General features: G+C 53.0%; 1 long non-coding RNA gene across 1 annotated transcript; it reads left to right on the top strand.

Moving 5' to 3' along the window:
* Positions 1 to 359: 359 nt before the first annotated feature.
* Positions 360 to 3,085, top strand: LOC145720239 (uncharacterized). The gene is made up of 3 exons (XR_014143108.1): positions 360 to 706; positions 2,295 to 2,441; positions 2,871 to 3,085. It is a non-coding gene; the product is annotated as an uncharacterized LOC145720239 (long non-coding RNA).
* The last annotated feature ends 10,878 nt before the right edge of the window (positions 3,086 to 13,963 follow it).

Raw genomic sequence — 13,963 nt, 5'->3', positions numbered from 1 at the left:
AGAGACCAGGAAACAGGCCGAGTTCAGTCCTGCAACTTCACCCAGCTCACCCCAGGCTAGCGTCCCCTGTGCTTTGGGTCGAAGCAGTTAAAAGCCCCCCTAGGGTCAAGAGGCAAGGACATGGACCCCACTTCTCAATGCAAGAAGCAGCAAAGAGGGGCGCCTGGGTAGCTCAGTCGTTTAAGCGTCTGCCTTCAGCTCAGGTCATAATCCCAGGGTCCTGGGATTGAGTTTTGTGTCGGGCTCCCTGCTCTGCAGGGAGCCTGCTTCTCCCTCTGCCTGCCGCTCTGCCTACTTGTGCTCTCTCTGTCTCTGTCAAATGAATAAATAAAATCTTAAAAAGAAAAAAGTTACAGAGGCCATGCATCCTGCCTGCTCACGCCAGTCGCGGGGATGTCGGGGATCGGGCCGTCCTCCGGCACCCACAGCTCTCCAGCCGGGGCAGGCCGCCCAGCCCAGCTCCAGCAGCTGGCTGGCTGCAGGCCACTTCCATCCTCGCTCAGGCCTCCTAGCCTCTCTCCTCTGGATGGGCCATTCAGCTCTTCGGAAACCGGAGTCCTCTGCCCCACTTCCATTGCCAACCGCCGGCTAGGGCCTCCTACACACCCGCCAGGCTGCTTTTCTACAACGGGGAAATGGGTTGGATGCCCAAACATGAGCCTCGGTCCACCCTTGGCACCCAGAGGTGGGAGGAAAGGACTGCGTGGTAAGCATTCAGGGCCATGCAGTGACACTGAGTAACGGCTGGGCTTGGGGACAGAGCTGCCTTTGTCCTCAGCCAGCCAGGGGATGCCTCCCCTTGGAGGCTGGTGACATGGCGTTCCCTCCGAGGCAGGACAGGGCTGCAGGCTGCGTTCTGACTGGGTGGGGAGCATGTGCACGAAGGGCATCTGGCAGGGACTGCGGCCCGTAAGGCCAGACTCTGGCCCAGGTAGATGACTTGACCATCGCGTGGGGCAGGGGTTCCAGGTCAGGTTTGGGAAAGGCATAAGGAGGAACAAGACAGGAGCTTTGGTGATGGGCAGAGGGGGGCCAACGCCGGGGCTGATGAGAAAGGGCATTGCAGTGCTTGATGATTGCTTGAACATGGGGGCCTTGACCATGGGTCAGGGTCAGATTTCTGGTGGAAGGTGGTGCTCTCCCTGAGATAGGAGCCCAGGAGGAGGAGCAGGTTGGGGACCCCAGGCTGTTTTGGAGGTGTCTGAGAATCACCTCCAAATCACCAGGAAGGTCTGGTGGATAGTAGAAAGGTCTGGCCTGTGGGAGTGACCAGGGGGGGCCTTCACCCCTCCTGATCCTCCACATCTGAGGATGTTATGGGGTAGAGCTTGATTTCCTAGGGACCCAGAGGTCCCTCTAATCCTAAAAGCGCCCCCAAGGCAACAGCCTTCGAAGGGGCTGTGTTGTGCTCCAGGGGTCTGCAAGGACTTTCCCAGTGGCATGTGGGTGCCGAGGGCTTAAGGACCTCAATTTCCAGGTGGTCCCCTATTGGGAGACCAGAGCAGTGCTCCTTCCCCATTTTCCCCCAAGCCCCCCACCCACGTCTCCTGCCCTATGAGAGAGAGGCCAGTCTCCTCCACCCTGGATCGCAACCCAAGCCACAGTGTGGGCAGAGCCTCTTCCATCCGGGCACAGGGCCAGGCCTTCCCCATCTTTGTCCCTACATACCTCCAGCAGGGGCAGGACTGGAGATGGACTGACCACTGTGGCTCATGTCGGCCATTCTGGGTTCACCCATATAGCATGGGGAGAGAGAGAACTCTCTGGTTTTTTTGTTTTGTTTTGTTTTTGGTTTGGTTGGTTTTTTAAGGAACAGGACTCTTTTTTAAAAATATTTTATTTTATTTTTATTTTAAGTAGGCTCCACGCCCAGCGTGGGGCTCGAACTCACGACTCTGAGATCAAGAGTTGCACGCTCTGGGGCGCCTGGGTGGCTCAGTCGTTAAGCGTCGGCCTTTGGCTCAGGTCATGATCCCAGGGTCCTGGGATCGAGCCCCGCATCGGGCTCCCTGCTCGGCGGGAAGCCTGCTTCTCCCTCTCCCACTCCCCCTGCTTGTGTTCCCTCTCTCGCTGTGTCTCTCTCTGTCAAATAAATAAATAAAATCTTAAAAAAAAAAAAAAAGAGTTGCACACTCTGCCAACTGAGTCAGGAGCCCCTGGAACATGAGTCTTTCACTCCCCTGTCAGAGCAATTGTCTTGTAGGAGGGAAGCCAAAAGCTTCTCGTGAGAAGGACCGAGGCATGTCTTATTGGCATGACTTATTCGTCCCCCTAATCATCTTTCATTTATCTAGAACTTGGAAGGGAGGCGATGGCCCCGGCGATGAGTGTTGTCACCTTTGTTGGAACTGAAGATGAAGCCAGACTTCCTCTCAGAAAAAGCCTGTCTGATTGGCTTATTGTGTTGACGAGGCGGGCTGCCTTTGCCAACCGGTTATGTGGTGGGTATTTTCCACAGACTGAGTGAAATCTATAAATCTATAACTCTAACATTTTGATGAAAATGTACATAAAGCATATGACAGGGCATGGAATAATTTGGGGTGACATTATGACATTAACAACATTTTCATTTCCCCAATTCTTTCTGTGTACGTCGGGTTAAACAAAGGGTCTTTGATGATAACGGGTATGATAGACAGCTTCCAGATTTCTTTGGGTCAACTCTTTTTGGTGTCCTTCTCCAGGGACTGAGACAGTGGGACCCCAAAAGCTAACAGCTGGGTGACATATCCTTGGGCAAGTCAGGTGCTTTCCAGCAAATCAAAGAAAAATCAGCAAACTGAGAAAATCATAACCAAGTTGCAGTAAAAATAGTTTAGATGATGAATCGTTGTTATTTTATTTTTTTTTGGCACATATCTTTGAAGGAGTTCAAAGAATTAAGTGACATTTCTGGGACGCCTGGGTGGCTCAGTCGGTTAAGCGTCTGCCTTCGGCTCAGATCATGATCCCAGGGTCCTGGGATCGAGTCCTGCATCGGGCTCCCTGCTCCGGGGGGAGCCTGCTTCTCCCTCTGCCTCTGTCTCTCTCTCTGTCTCTCATGAATAAATAAATAAAATCTTTAAAAAAAAAAAAGGATTAAGTGACATTTCTATAACAAAATTTATTTCCTTCCCATCAATGTATTTATATGAACAAATTACTTCCATGCCTACATTATAAATACAAAAAAAGAAAGGAATAAAATCTACCTTGAACCATGTCTCATTCTAACTATCAGCAATATTTGTCTGTGGACACCATGAACTAATTCAGAAAATAAGGCCTATGTATACTGTTAACAAATTTCTAGTAAAACTGTACTTTTATGTTCGATAATCATTTATCAAAATGTAGGACATAAGACGTTTCTACGAAGTATTTTGGTAATGGTAACTCAACCCCAAAATAAGATTTTTAAGCCTTGCTGGCCAAGAAAATTCATTTCAGCTTATATAAGGAAAATAATGATTCGATAACAGTAAAATAGCTTTCACCATAAAGATAAATTCTATTAGGGCGCCTGGGTGGCTCAGTTGGTTAAGCGACTGCCTTCAGCTCAGGTCATGATCCTGGAGTCCCTGGATCGAGTCCCACATCGGGCTCCCTGCTCGGCAGGGAGTCTGCTTCTCCCTCTGACCCTCCCCCCTCTCATGTGTTCTCTCTCATTCTCTCTCTCTCTCAAATAAATAAATAAAATCTTTAAAAAAAAAAAAGATAAATTCTATTAAATTAGGATAAAATTTCAGGGGAAATGGAACAGAAATATAAAGTCACAGAAATGGCACAAGATGTTTAATCCTCAAAGAGCTTGTCACACATTTTTAAGTGGATGATTGTGGGTGTCAAATTGCTCTGGGATTTAGATCCCATTGATTTTATTTAAGAGAGCAACGTAACAATTTCATTTTAAAATGTCAACATTAGGGGTGCACTTGCAAGTCCGTCAAGCATCTGCCTTCGGCTCAAGTCATGATCCTGGGGTCATGGGATCGAGCCCCACATTGGGCTCCCTGCTCGACGGGAAGCCTGCTTCTCCCTCTCCCACTCCCCCTGCTTGTGGTCCTGCTCTCACTAACTCTCTCTCTGTCAAATAAATAAATAAAATCTTTAAAATATATAATAAAAAAAATGTCAACATTAGCAGAATGGTGGCCATGGAAGTCAGAATCTGCTAAGGAGTGTGTAACAACTCACCTGCCGAATCAGCTAGCCCTGAAAGTGGATGGCGCCGGAGCCGGTGACCCACCAGAGAGGGTCAGGAGCGGGGGTGGGGAGCGGGGGTGAGGGTGGGATGGATAAAACAAAAAAAGAAAAAAGAATAATTTTAAAAAATAATAAAATGTCAGCATTTATAATACATTGGGAAATTACATCATTTGCAATGGTGTAAATTTAGTATGAAAAATGGAGAGTCCACTTAAAAATATACAACTGAGTAAACCGGGAGGGGTTCCCACCCCCTGATTTTTTTAAGGTGGGTGTGAGCAAAAAAGTGTGGAAATCACGACTCAGAGGAGAGCCCTTCAAAAGCCGACCAGAGCAGGATGAGCTCATTTCCCTGCAGTCTCTTCAATGTAGAGCTGAGATTTGTGTTTGTTTGTTTTAAGGCCCAGGGATGATATTTGGGCTGAGTGAGTGTCAGCTGAGAACACATGGGCTAAGAGCAGTTGGAGGTCAAGGCCACCCTGCTCTGGGCAAGCCTGGCACTCTGGCAGCACGGGTGGACCACAGGCCAGGCGCACCCCCAAAATGGGGGGAGCTCACGGAGGTCCCAGCTCCGCTAGGCCGGGCTGGAGCCTCACCCCACTCCTGCCACAGTGGGGGCAAGACACTAAGGTTTGCCAGAGGGCAGTGAGGCCCATGTTGGGAAGGTAACCGGTGAAGGCCATACGTACCCCCAAAATCCGTCTCTGCAAGAGCACCAACAGCCACAAATGGGCACTATTCCTAAGTGCTGCCTTACTCCTTGCCAGCCACTGGCCGAAGTGCTTTCTGTGTCTAAACCTCCAACTGCCTCCTGAGTAAGGAGTGAGGGGACCCGGGCAGCCTGACTCCAAGCCAGGTCGTGTTTGAGGCGCAGGTGCGAACACAGACACGTTCTAGACCCGGAAGCGCTGACTGGACGCTTCGCTCTTCTGCTTCCAACTCTCTGATCTTGGTTAGACATTAAACCTCTCTGACCCTATCTTTTCATCTGCAAGATGGTTCCTAAGAGCTACCCTACTGGGGGCGCTTGGGTGGCTCAGATGGTTAAGCGTCTGCCTTCGGCTCAGGTCATGATCCCAGGGTCCTGGGATCGAGCCCCGTGTCGGGCCCTCTGCTCAGCGGGGAGTCTGCTTCTCCCTCTGCCTCTCCCCCTGCTTGTGCTCTGTCTCTCTCTCTTTCAAATAAATAAATAAAATCTTTTAAAAAAAAGAGCTACTCTACTGGACCTTCAGGCCCCAAATCTTTCCGGGCAGTGATGACTGCTCTGGGCCCAGAAAGGACTCTGCTATCATCAGAAGAGTTTGTGCCTAAATTTAGAAGGCTGAAATCTCTATTTTGAAGTGTCAGACAAGAGGACATAGGACAACCGCCCACCCTGACCTCCTCGGCTGTTCTGGTTGGCTCTGCTTAGAGCACAGTCTGCTGTTGTCCATGCCTGGGCGTCCCCAGATGCCACTTGGGGCCTGAGCAAACTTTCGTCCTGAACCCCAAATATCATAGCAGCTGCCCCAGGGCTAGGAGCCATCCCGACGATCCCCCAGTGGCCTCTTCTGGACATTTATGGTGAGTGGGCAGGAGCTGTGGGGCCTGTCTTAGAGAAGTCAGGGCGTGGTGGGGCGGTGGAGTCAGAACTCAGAGGCCTGGGTCTCCCACCTGCAAAACCACCTACTCAGTCAACTCAGGGAGCTGGCTTAACCTCTCTGAGCCTCATTTATTCACTCTGCTGTGCCCAGCCTTGCCCTGGCCAGTGCAATGGAGATTTGGGGATGAGTCCAAAAGGCCCTTCCTTCCAGACACTCCCAGTTTCATGGGAGAGGCAGCCAAGGAAACAGACAGTAACAGGCCCTGTGCTGGGGCATCAGGAGGACCTCTTGGAGGAGGTGAGGTCTGGGCACCATGTTCCTCTTCTGTTGATTGAGAGACGCACACTTTTTTATTTCAGAGTATAGTTTTATTGTGAACTGCTTTGTTATAAACGTAATACGCGCTCCTGGTGAAAATTTTCAAGAGAACAGAACGGTAATAAGTGAAAAGGGTCCCTGGGTCATCCCCAGAAGGAACTAACTATTGTCCACAGTATCTCGTGTAGCCTTCCAGAAATGTTCTCTGTGCATGGAAACCCGTGCGGGCAAAGCATAGAAGCCCGAATCAATGGTCACAACGGGCCCCACTTGTCGAGCGTTTACTAGGTGCCCACTGACGGTGTTTGCTGGCAACATCTCTTGGACATATTTCTATGTCCACAATCAGCTTTCCCAGATACTGCACGAGGAGCCTGCAGAGTTGTAGGGAGCACAGGAATAGGCATTTCCCACCGCCTTGGTTAGAGTCGGCCCGGCTCTCGCTGGAACTTCTCTGTGGTTGAGTTGCTGTGTCCTTAGTTTCCAGGTGGGGAAACTGCAGCTCAGAATATCGAAGTGGGATGCTAAGGCCACATGGTAGCCAGAGGCAATTCCATGCCATGAATCACCGTGTGAGGCTCTGGGGCCCGCGGGAGGCCACGCCGTCCTCAAGTCCTAGCTTCTGGGAGGATAAATATAACCCTGGCAAGCCAAAGTCCGGTGTCGAAAGCAGAGGCTTAACCTGAAAGTTCAGGCCGCTGGCCAGCGCTCACCCGGGTGCTCCCACGGGGCCAGGGCTGTCCCCAGCTAATGCATGCGGCAATTTTGACCCTGTGATTCCACTTCTGGGAGGCGGCGTCATGGGGATGGGTGCAAACCTTGGTGAGAAAAGGGTTCTGTAGTGTGGTCTTCAGTGGACCCAGGAGGAGAAGCGTTTCAGCTACTTTGAATGTTTTGTTTTGTTTTTTTAAGATTTTATTTATGTATTTGACACAGAGAGAGATAGCCTGAGACAGAGAGAGCACAAGCAGGGGGAGCTGCAGGACGAGGGAGAAGCAGGCTCCTCACTGACCAATGTGGGGCTCGATCCCAGGACCCTGGGACCATGACCTGGGCTGAAGGCAGATGCTTAACGACTGAGCCACCCAGCCGCCCCTCCTTTTTTTTTTTTTTTAAATTGAAGTGAAATTCATGATCAAAAAATCAACTGTTTTGTTTTGTTTTGTTTTTTTTAGAGAGGGCACACAGGCGTGGAGGGGCGCATGGGGGAGAGGCAGAGGGAGAGAGAGAGAGAGAGCATCTCAAGCAGGCTCTGGGCAGAGAGCCCGACACGGGCCGGATCCCACGACCCCAAGATCATGACTGGAGCCCAAATCAAGAGTCAGATGCTCAACCAACAGAGCCACCCAGGCGCCCCCCAAAATCAACTATTTTAAAATGTACAACACACTGGCATTTAGTACATTTACAATATTGTTTAACCACTACTTATATGGAGTTCTAAAGTATTTCCATCACCCCTAAAGGTGTCCCCGTCAGAGCCCCGTCCCTTGCTATGGCTGAGTGACCTTCCCCCTGCCAGATAGAAAAGACCGCATTGTGTTTATTTATTTTTCTAGCTGCGGACATTTGGGCTGTTTCCACCTCTGAGCTCTTGTTCATGCGTTGTTATGCCACTTGACCTACGTCAGCTTCACCTGTGACGTCTGCAAAATGGGGACAAGGGAAGGACCTACCTCGTGGGGTTGCTGGGAGGCTGAGTGGATTATAGATGTGAGGCCCTGACTGGGTGCCTGGCCAGAGCTCCATTGTTGATTCTGTTGGGTGTTTGCTCACAATTGGACATTTACTGAGCACTTACTGTGTACCCTTTTAAGCCCTATACCTGCATTAACTCATTTATTCCAATGTTTTCCCTTCATTGATTAATTTCTCCAGCAACTCTGTGGGGGTAGGCCCCACTGGTCAAGTCTGCTTTATAGAAAGCCGGGGCCCTGAGAGGTCGGCTCAGGAGTGGCCCATGGAAGCAGGACTTGAACCAGCCCACCTGACCCTGAAGCCCGTGTTCTTAATGCCTTTGCTGGTCTACACTCTCGGGGTTGTTTACACAGCCATCCACAGGGATGTCTGTGGTCATCACCTCTGGACTGGGGACTGTGGGGGATTTTTGCCTTCTTTCTCCCCTGGACTGTCTTTCTCACATTTCTGTCATTGTTTGTTTTTACAATGAACAAATAATAATTTTGTAATCAGAAAGAAACAGTAAATATGACTTTAGATCATAACACATATGTTAAGTGAAAAGAGCCGAACACAAAATCTCAGGTACAGCTTGATCCCCACAGGTCAAAATCTGTACAGAAACCCCCCAGGGGACTGTTCCCCCAACGTACTAATAAGGTTTGCTGAGCCTGATGGGGTGATTGTGATGTTTGGTCTAAGTTTGCTGTGTTTCTAGCTTTTCCAGCTGTATTTTGACAACAGACAAGTATCACTTTTATATTTGGAGAGAGATCCTAAAAACAGAAGACCCACCTTCCCAGCTAGGACCCCTGGGTGTCTCTGCCTTGGGCCGGCTGGTCAGGTGCGTCTGGTCCGCTGACAGGCCAGGAAGCTCATGTGAAGTTGCCAGATGGGAGGTTCCTGCACCAAGGGACTGGCCCAGGGCTTGCTGGCCGGACACCGCCGTTTGGCATTCCATCACCATCCAGAGACACAGAGACACAGACAGGACACTCCAGCCTCAGGGACTCCAGTGCCTGGACCGGGGCCACCTCAGCCTTGGACGTCCCGCCCAGCTACCTCCCCTTCCACCTGGAATTCCTGTCCCCCTCATCCCCCCAGGGTGTGCTTCCCAGATCCTCAAGCTCCCTCTGGTGCAATCAGCAGGGCCCAGTGGCACATGAAAAAGGGCCACCGGTAATTAAAATTAAGTGTTGGTCCTGGCTGGTTTTGTGTGTTGTCGGGTGCCCCCCCACCCCAGCCCCACCAAGTGGACAACTCTGTAGCTCCTTCTCCCTCTGCCTGACGCACACTTGAGTCTAGGCCCCGGAGCCCTCCCTGGCCCCGGTTCAAAGTGATCTCGAGCACCAGGAAAAGCAGTGGTCAAGCCTCCCTGGACAGGGCTGTGCTGTAGCCAGGATGACCAGTGAGAAGGCTGAACCCATGACCACAACATGCAGGGGCAGAAGGGCTGGGCCAGCTCCATCTGGGGGATGCCATTCCGCAAGGCTGTGACAGATGGGTGGGAGTTTGACGAAATGAGCTGGGAGGAGAAAGATTTCTCAGCCAAGGAAGGGCAGGGAGGGCAGAGGACGCCGCCTCTGACCCCATGGCCACCTCTGCCTTGGCAGGACACCCAGGCGAGCCCAGCCCTGCCCCAACAGCCCCTGCCAGGAAAACAGGTCAGAGCAGGACGGACCCTGGTGGCATTGCATGCAAGCTGGGCTGGGACACACGGCTTGAGCCGAGGAGGGTGGGTGGCCTGGGCTGGCCCCTCGGCCTCCCTGGGGCCGTCGCTCCCGCCAGGACACCCAGGCCGCCCAGCGAGGTGTAGGGCAGTCACAGCCAGCTAGCAGGGCGGGAGGGCTGCCCCCCTGCCCAGACCACAGGATGGGTGGGAGCCCTGTCCCCACCCAGCTGTCCTGACACAGCTCCACCCAGGATGTAGGCCCAGGCTCCCGTGGACTGGATGTGCCCCTTAGCAGGACGAGGGACCTGGCCAAGGCAACCACGCTGAGCCTCAGTGTCCCCATCGGTAAATGAGGATGAGTTCTTCCCTCGCAGCTCTCCAGCACATCCCGTGAGATACTGTTGGAAAAAGTGCATTTAAACGTTGGAAGCTCGTTCGCACTGGATCGTTGTTACTGTTGCTACCATTACTATGACTGTATTTTTAGTGGTGACTATTATTATGGGAGAACACCCAAGAAGAAGACAGATCTGGTTTTGATTCCAGCTCCACTGTGGGTAGCTACAGATCGGGGCAGATCACTTTTTTGAACCTCCGTTTCCCATCTGTAATCACCTAGGAAGGGTGTGTCCCGGGGCTCTGCAGTGGGGGGTGGCCAGCCTCCGGGAAAGGCCAAGGTCAGTCCAGAAGGGCAAGGCTCAGCGGGGGCAGCTCCGAAGAAGCGGCGTCCTCTTGGACCAACCCCAGGCCACCGCCCGGGTCTCCGGGTGCGTCCCAGCCCGCGGCTGACCCCACCGTCCCACCCGGCCTACAGTGCTAACTCTCACAACCCCCCAGCCACAAACGAGCCCTGGCGGTTCATGAGGCATCTCGCCTAGAGGGTGCGGCCACCCCCTTATCCAAATAGCGCCACTGAGCTGCTGCTGGGGGAGGCCCCGAGCTGGGCACGGAGCCCACGTGAGCAGAGGGCCAGCGGAGACAGACGACAGCCACAACCAGCCAGCCAGCCAAGCAGCATCTCCACCAACATGCAGGTTCCAGGGCCTGGGACTTGGGGAGGGTCAGGCAAGGCTTTGAGCAGGCGGCCTTTGGCTGAGCCTTGGAGGGGCCCACGGCCTGGCTTCTACCGCTCCCACCACTTCGTAAGTCCGGGCTGGTTCTTGGCTCCTGTGCCTGATACATGCCCGGGGCTTCATAGGGCCTGGCGAGTGCACACGGAATGAGTGAATAAAGGCAGGAATGAATGAATGAGGGACACAAGGCGGGGGGATATTGTATTATCTTTATATCAGACTCCGAATTTTCTCAGCGAAAGAACTCAACTCTGTGAAATTACTTAGTTGAGCCTCTTAGGGTAGTAATGGAAGCATGGGAAGGTTTGGGGACTGAAGAGTGCCCCACCCCCCATCCTTCTCCTCCAGGAGGTGAGTAGGGCTCTCCCCAGCCGAGACTGCCCAAGGGCCGGGAAGTCCTGATGGTCAGAGCCCTTGCTGTACTGTGTGGCCTCAGGCCATCCAGTGACCTGTCTGGGCCTCGGTCTTCTCATCTGTGAAATGGGATCGTGACTGCAGTGCATACAGGACTGTGTCAGGATGGGAGGGTTAGCGGGCAGCAAGGCTGTGCTCCGAAGGGATCGCTAGCCTGCTTCCTGCTCTCCGGAGCCCCCACCGGCCGTGGGGGGTGGGTTCCGTGGAGAGCCAGAGCAGGCAGCTCTCTTCATTCATGCTCCTGGGCATCCTGTTGCCGGCCGTGCTGGCTGCTGGCCCCCCCTTTAATGATCAGGTCTGTCCCCACACCCTGGTGTGACTCTGTCTGCCTGTACGCATTCATTTAGGCCCCATAAAACAGGGTGACAACGAACCACGTCAGAGCTGAGCAGAGAAGGCGTTCCAGGGGCCTCCCAATGCAAACAGACACCCAGGAGGGCGGTCTGGAGCTCTTGGGGGCAGCTGGGCTGTGTCTGCTAGAAAAACCTGGCAGGGCCTGGGCCAACCCTCCTTAGACAGTAGGTGAAGGAGGGAGACAGACAGAGACTGAGACAGAGAGGCAGAGGGAAGAGGACAGGGAGAGAAAGCGCTTGAAAGGACCGGAGACAGGGAGTCGGGAGGGTGGGAAGGAGAGAGGTCGTGAGGGCAGGTGGGCAGGGAGGGGGATCTTCTGAGGGGCAGCCTGGGCAGAACAGCTCAGATGCGGGGAAAGTGCACAGGAGCCAGGGTGGGCCCCGGAGGGGTGTGTGGCCCACCTGGAAGGCCCCCTGCAGCCCACCCGCAGCTGCCTCCTCCCTGTTCCCAGCCAGGGCCAATCCACGCACGCGGCCTCGTTCCCGGGCGAACAGCAGTGCCTGGCGACAAAACTTCACGTACACACCAACACACAGCACCCTCACACACACGCACCATCACTGACCGACGCTCACAACTGCTCACGTTCCCGTGGGCTCCGGGCCAGGTGCACGCGTGGTCGGCACCACCCAGGGCCTCCAGCTGCAGGGGGGGGCACGGACAGACCGGGGACCTGCTTCCCCAGGCTGCCGGTGTCCTGGGCCCACAGAGTCCCCAGAAGTAACCGGTGGGGTCCTCGTGATGTGGGAAACAAAGGCAGAAGGAAATGTAGATCAAATTAAGTCCTTCTGACTTGCAACCCACTGACAAATACTTGAGGCAGGCAGAGTATAAAGTTCCTCCAGGAAGCTCCCAACTGTCTTCATGTTAATGCCTCACGAGAGGGAAAAACAGCCTGAACTTGACAATGGCAAGGCCTCCATTATCTTGCAGGTCCTCTTTAACTTATGCAAGTTCTTTTGAAAACCTCCCTTTTTCCTTAGCCCCAGCTCCCACGTATCTGATCAGCCAGCCCTCCCAACCCTGGGGCAGCAGCTCTTTCTGCCCAGGGGTCCTGTCCCCTTGCACCAAAGACCTGTCAAGCATTCTTTCTTGGCCATCGACTCCGGACCCCATCAACCTCACCAACATCCAAAAACGACATCACTGGAGCCTCCGGGAGCTTCACTGGGGACTCCACAGCCCTTCTTCAGAGCTACTTCTGCCCACATTCATTCCACAACCCAGACGACAGCTGGGGCCCCTCGCCTGGAGACCCCCTACGAGGGGTTTCTCTGTCCTGGGCCCACTATCCCGCTGCTCCTCATTGGTCCTCGTGGGACACTCAGCTTCTTATTCTCATTGCACACCTCAGATCCACTGCTAACCAGCAGTGTGAACACAGCAGAGCTTCGGGAATGGGGAGACGGGGACCCAGAAGGGAGCTTCACGGGTCAGCAGCACAGACATCTAGAAAGGAGCAGAACCATCACACATGCAGAAAACATCCGGATGTGGACGGCCACCGTGGTGGGCAGCAGCTGAGGTTGGTGCCTGGCCCGCCTGCCTCTACCTTCCTCCAAGTCCAGGGCAGATCTGAAGGGCGGGACCGCCCCCACCCCAGCAGCCCTCCACCAAGCAGGGCTCATTGGACAAGTGAGCTCTCTGCCTTCCGTTCTGACCCACCCACCTCTGCGGAGATAGATTCGGAGCACTTATAAAACCCCCGGGAGCAGAACCAGCTCATGATGCCCAGTCAGGCCACGCCAAGATGGTCACAGGATACCTTAAGGTTGTCAATTTTTATAATCGTAAACCTTTTTTGTAACTTTACTTTTTAAATTGCAGTTTCTATTGAGATGTAACATAAAATCTCAATAGCATAAAACCTGTCATTTAAAAATATACAATCCAAGGGCACCTGGGTGGCTCAGTTGGTTAAGCGCCCGATTCTTAATTTCAGCTCAGGTCATGGTCTCAAGGTCGTGAGATCGAGCCTGGCGTCGAGTGCTACACACTGGGCGTGGAGTTGGCTTAGGATTAGCTCTCTCCCTCTCCCTCTGCCCCATCTCTAAAAAAAATTAAATAATAAAATGAAGTATACAATCCAGTGGCTTTTAGTACATTCACAATGTTCTGCAACTGATGTACTTTTTGAATAAAGGTGAGGTCCGGAGCTGATGGCCAAGTTCTTACGACATCTTTGGTGCAAAATGGCAGGTTTATTAAAGCACGGGGACAGGACCCCTGCGCAGAAAGAGCTGCTGCCCCAGGGTTGGGAGGGCTGGCTGATTAGATACTTGGGAGTTGGGGGTAAGGAAAAAGGGAGGTTTTCAAAAGAACTTTCATATGCTAATTTTTTTTTTTTTTAAGATTTTATTTATTTATTTGACAGAGAGAGACACAGCGAGAGAGGGAACACAAGCAGGGGGAGTGGGAGAGGGAGAAGCAGGCTTCCCGTGGAGCAGGGAGCCCGATGCGGGCTTGATCCCAGGACCCTGGGATCATGACCTGAGCCGAAGGCAGATGCTTAACGACTGAGCCACCCAGGTGCCCCTCATATGCTAAAATGTTAAAGAGGACCTAGGAGATACTGGAGGCCTTGCCATTGTCAAGTTCAGTTGTTTTTCCCTCTAGGGAAGAATTAACATGAAGACACTTGGGAGCTTCCTGAAGGAGCATTACACTCTACTGGCCTC

Source organism: Leptonychotes weddellii, chromosome 2 (assembly GCF_054177405.1).
Source record: "Leptonychotes weddellii isolate Sample4059 chromosome 2, ASM5417740v2, whole genome shotgun sequence".
Lineage (NCBI taxonomy): Eukaryota > Metazoa > Chordata > Mammalia > Carnivora > Phocidae > Leptonychotes > Leptonychotes weddellii.
This window is presented reverse-complemented; position numbering and strand designations above follow the sequence as displayed.